Below are 6000 nucleotides of genomic sequence, written 5' to 3'. Positions count from 1 at the left end.
CCTTGTAGCGGGATCGTTACTGCACGAAGCAGCAGCACACGGACATGGATTTCACTCCACACCGTCTGCAGAGGCACAACTGGCAACGCTCTGAGCTTCCGTCAGGAGAGGAGACTCATTCTCCAATCCTGTTCATCACTAGCTTTGCAATGTTATCCACACACAGGTTTTGAATCTTTCTGCTTCTCTCCATTTCCACAGGGGACTGGGATGTAGAGATAAACGCTCTCCCGCCCCTAGAAAAATGCAGCAGCCTCACCTGGTCTCCTGGCTTCCACCACTGTTTTCTGCACTGTCCACTTCTGTCCCCACAGCACGTGACTCATCTGTGTACTGACCAGGACCCTTCCCCTAACTGGGAAGGAAGGTGTTTCACGCCAATGAAACCTACATGGTACATGTGAGTGAAATCAGACGGCATTTGTCTTTCTCTGTCTGACAGATGGAAGCGACTTAATAGATACCTTCCTCTAGTTTATACGGACGCATTCCGTGGGTTACGGGCATCTCATGTCCTCCCTTGTGTCTCCTACACCCTCCCCCACACAGCAAGCCAGAGCAACCACTTTTAAAACAAGTGCCAGTTTACATGAATCCTCTGCTTAAAACCCTTCTTTCTGTGCTGCTCGTCACATTCTGGGCAAGTTCCTCATGCTCCACCATCGCTCCTCAGGCCTTCCAGAAACGGACCCTGCCTGTTTGTACAAGCCCAACTCAAACCTGTCCCCGAACTTCACCACACGTCGGCCAGGCTGGCTTCCAATCATTTCCTAAAACACCTTCCCCTCAAGGTTTATGCACTTGCTGCTGCTTCTGCTCAGAAAATCGTGGTCCCCTCTTTTCACGTGACTAGCTCTACTTCATTATTTTCCTCTTCGTTCAAACATTACCTCCTCTGAGGGGTTATAAAGTATTAATATATCTAAAGGAATGTTCCTTTCCCTGCTGAATTAGTCTGTCTTAACACCCCAGTTGGGTATTTTACAGAATTTGTCGTAAGCCACTCTTTTTTATTAGCTGCCATCTTTTAATCTTTGGCCTTCCTCCAATAACACATTAACCCATATAATTAAGGGTGTCACACAATTGCTTCCATCACCAAAAATGGTTCATGGCACACAGTAGGCACTCACTACCTTTTAAAAATTTATTCTCATTCCATTTCAACATTTTGATGACTTCTGTGAATTGAATTGTGTCCCCCGAAAATTCAGATATTGGTGCTTTAACCCCAATATGACTGTCTTCAGAGATAGGGTCCCTAGGAGATGATACAGGTTAAATGAGGTCATAAGAATGAGGCTCTAATCTGAAGGACTGGGGGCCTTATAAGAGTAGGAAAAGACAATTCCCTACCCATCTATTTGTCTGTCTAGCTCCCTCCTCTCTTCCTCCATCCGTGCACTCAGAGGACAGGCTACAGAGAACAAAGCAGCCATTTACAAGCCGGAACAGACTCCTCAACAGAAACAGAACCCTGCAGGCAGCTTGGCCTTGGACGCCCAGCCTCCAGGGCTGTGAGAGACCAGTGTCTGCTGTTTAAGCTCCAGTCTACGGGGTTTTTACAGCAGCCCAGGCAGACGGAGACAGTGACCAGCTCTAAGCACAGCTTCATATGTCATTCTGTATTAAAATATACAGATATTGTCTAATTATTTTTTCCCATTGTATCATAAGTATGTCACTAGGCCATAGCAAGACATGAAAAAACAAAATATGGATTAGGCTCAGATTGTACTGTATTTTGCTTTTATGAATATTAAACTCTTGAGAACTATGGCAGCAATCTAGTAAAATGACGGGCAAGAAAACTAGGATGAACTGCTGAATCATGAGTAGAAAATTCAATAGTAGCTGTCCTGTGTCCACTGCCCACTGGCTGAAATGCTGCACACACTGCAGACCTTGGCCTCGGCGCCTTCTCCTCCCTCCTTCCCGCCTCGAATGCTCCCATAGTGCACTGGGCGAGCTGTCCCAAGGTGCGGACTCCGCCCTGCCCAGCTGTGAGGTCACCTGCGTGCACCTGGATGGCGCCCGTGCTCTGCAGTCAGGGCACTGCTGGGCTGTCCCTCATGCCTCTGACCTGGGCTATGTTCACAGTGGTGCCAGAGAACATCCGAAAGTGAAGGAGTAAATAAAATCAGTGATAATTAATTAAGCAATTGGGGAACAAGAAAGACCCATTGATACAAAGGGTAAGACAATTCCCTCAATTGTTAGAGGTTGTATTCTGAAAATACCATGATTAGCATGCCTGAGATTGGAAAATATGAAATCTCAGAAAACAAGTGACTCAAAAAATAAGTAAATGTGTGTGTGTGTGTGTGTGTTGCGTGTACTTGTAGAGATAAAATGTAAAAGGATGGCAAAAAAAATTAGTAAGCAAATATAAATCAAAGGAAAGCCAGAGAAGCTATATGAATATCAGGAAAAAGTAGATTTCAGAACAAAGAAATTTGCTAAAGAGAATGAGGGTCATTATATGATTACAATGGGTCAATTCATCAAGAAGGAATAAAAATGCTAAATATGTATGCACCTAGCAACAAAGCTTCCAAATTCATGAGGAAAAATCTAATCAACTTGAAAAGAGAAATAGACACGTATACTTTAATAAGAGTTTACTATTCCTCTTCCAATCACTGATATAACAAATGGATGGAAAATAAGCAGATACAGAAAACCATACCAACCACTGGGTATCATTTATATTTATAGAACACTCCATCCAATAACACTAGATTCTCAAATGCACATGGAACATTCACAAACATAGACCATATTCTTAGACACAAAACAAACGCTTACATATTTAAAAAGATAGAAATCATATAAAGTATAGGCATAGGCCATAACAGAATTAAACTGGAAATCAGACAGATAATCAGAAAATCCCCAAATATTGGGCAGTTAAACAATAGATACCTAAATAATCCACGTGACAAAGAAGAAGACTCAAAGGAATTAGAAAATATTTTTAACTGAATGGAAATAAAAATAAAATATCAAAATTTTTATGAAGCTAAAGCAATATTTGGAGGAAATTTACAGCATTAAAATGCTTCTATTGGGGGGAAAAGATAGGTCTTTGTAGTAGTTTAAAATATGTTGTCAAATTCTTTTATTCTGTTCCCTTTAAGAGGTGGTGCTCCTCCCTCGAAGGCGTCTGAATGCGTCCTGATGTCAGGATGGATTACAAAGCTACGGTGAGTGACACAGGGTGGGGTGCGTGTCATGACACAATGAGATCAATGGTCCAAAATGTAGAGTCCAGAGTTAGATGTGTAAGGATAACCGAAGTCTGACAAAGACGCAAAGGCGCGTTGGTAGAAAAGGACAGTCTCTTCCAGAAGCGCTTTTGGCACCATGGGACCTTCAGCCAGAGCAAAACACAACAGCAACACCTCATCCCTTACACAAAAATCAATTCAAAATCAGTCATACTGAAATAGAAAATGTAGGACTATAAAACTTCCAGAAGAAAACATGGGAGAAAACCATTGCGATCTTAGATTAGGAAAAAAAAATAGTAATAATAAGATGTGACAAAAACAAAAGCAGAATCTATAAATGAAAACACTGCTTCACTGGATTCCACTGAAATTAGGAACTTTTGTTCTCTGAAAGAGAATGAAAAAAGAAGCCACATGTCTGACGAAAAACTAGATAGTACCCCAAATATGTAAAGTACTTTCAAAACTCAACAGTAGGTGACAATACTGTGTTTAAAAATAACCCAAAGATTTAATTAGACACTTTACTAAAAGATGTGTGCAGGGCAAATGCACCTGTGAAGAGACACTCAGCATCACGATTCAGAAAATGCAAATTAAGGTCACAAATGAGATACCATGAGAGGTGAAGAAAACACAATAAAACTGACCATACTAGCACTGGAACGCTCACACGCTGCTGGTGGGAGAGCGGCTGGAGCAGCAACCCCTCGCTTACGAATTTATCCAAGAATAAGGAATTGTTCCTTCCAGAACCTGCATGTGACTGCTTAAAGCGGCTTTATCCATAGTTTCTGAAAACTTGAAGTAACTCATCATTCTTCAATAAATTGATGAGCTAAAACCCTGCCGTGCGCGGTGGGAGGGAATACTCAGCAATACGGCGGGAGGAAGATGGAGCACAGAGCGGCAGGGCTAGGAGCTAAGTGTAGATGACTGCGTCTCGCTGTCGTCCTGGAAGGCGGGACCCTGGGACGGAAGGCAGGCCAGTGGCTGCTGGGGCTGACGGGGAGGCGGTTGTCCCCACAGGTGCGTGGGGGCGCGCTCAGGCGCGGAACCCTTCTGTGAGGACCTGCGCTGGTGGCCATCCCACAGTACGAAGTTTTCAAGATCCGTAGAGAACTCTGTGTTTGAAATCAGCTTTTCTTCTGTCATTAACAGAACGATTTTTGGTGGCAAGTTCCCCTAAAGAGTAACTAATTACTGCCACAAATGCGTACACACCGCACGCACACACGCACACACCTGTGCACACTCAGGCCTCCCTCATTTTCGGGTCCCACGTCTGCGAACGCGTCTGAGTTACAGGAGAAAAAGACACTGGTCTCCTTCCATCTGGTCTCTGCTTTTAACTTTCAATTCCAGTAAAGAAACAAACAATGCCATGTAACGTTTCTGTCTGTCTTTTAAGATCATGGCTATCATCCCTTATTCTATAATCATAAAATAATTACTTACCACTCCTTCTAAAAACGAGAGGACTTTTCCTTATAAATGGAAGCTGTAGGATGTAACTGTGCTCCAAACGGATTACTTGACAAGCACGTACTTCTCTTCAAACCTGAGGTTACACCCGGCAAACACTTCCAGGCTCCTTTAGTTGAAGTGACAAGCACATCTGTGGTGGAAATTTAAATCACATTTACGGCTACAGGGGTTTTTTGAAAAGATATTTAAAGTGTTCTCAAAAAATCAATTATAGTTAAATTGAGACAATGTTTGAGGAGGCTGCAAAGAAGAGACAGGAAAGCAGCCTTTCCAGATGACAGGGTCGTGAGTTTCCATCAGCTCCCGACCTTCCGTCCGTCCTCCCTTCCTTCCGTCCTGTTTCTTTTTGCGTCTTGCTTTTCTTCGTGTAGTGAATGTTTACTGAGTTTTTGATCCTTTGCAAGACTGTATTCCATGCAGTTCAGCCTTTCTAACTTGACTTTTCATGAGTATTTGTTTTATATTTTTGGTTTATTTTCCACATGAATGAAATCACAGTTCTGGTCCTTTCCTGACTCATTTCACTTAGCATGATAATGTGGTGACCACCGTCAGTATTTCATCTTTTTTAAATTTACTTTTTATAAACAAGAATCAATCAATAAAAAAATAAAACAAACAAACTCATAGACGGATACAGACAAGAGAATGGTGGTCACCAGAGGGGGGGATGAAGAGGGTAAAGGGGTCAAACTCACAGTGACAGAGGAGCCCGGGACACGAGCTCACAATAGAGCACCGATGTCATCTCACAAAGTTGTGCCCCTGACACTTCTATACGTTATTAACCAATGTCGCCCCAATACCTTTAATAAAAGTTTTTTAAAAGGCTACTCGTTAGTGTGGCCCTGAGTCGGCGCCCAGCTTGTCTTGCTGCCTGGCCCTTTGTGATCCTGCCCCAGCCTCCTGGGAGCTGAGCAGGGGACCTGAAACTCCTGCAAACCTGGAGGACAGGTGGGGCCACACCTGCTCCCCTGCTCCCTGTGTGGGGACAGCACCGTACACACTTCAGACCAGAGGGCATTGACGGCATTTGTAAATCCCACTGCAATCTCTCTTAGGCCTGGCGACGGGGGACCCTGACGGAGCCTGTTGGTGATACAAAAAGCACAGAGAGAAAGAGGGGTGAGCTTCGGCAGTGACACCAGACCGGGGTACAGTTCCTGCTTGCACACGGAACTCCACAGGAGGGAACTGTTTCTGCTGCGGCTTATCGGAGGGAGTGCACATTCCCTGCTCTTTATTGCAAGGAAGGACTGTGTGCCGTGCAGGTGAGCAC

Source organism: Rhinolophus sinicus, chromosome 7 (genome assembly GCF_057876585.1).
Source record: "Rhinolophus sinicus isolate RSI-liver-muscle chromosome 7, RSI-T2T, whole genome shotgun sequence".
NCBI lineage: Eukaryota > Metazoa > Chordata > Mammalia > Chiroptera > Rhinolophidae > Rhinolophus > Rhinolophus sinicus.
The sequence above is the reverse complement of the archived record's forward strand: the minus strand, read 5'-3'. Positions refer to the sequence as shown.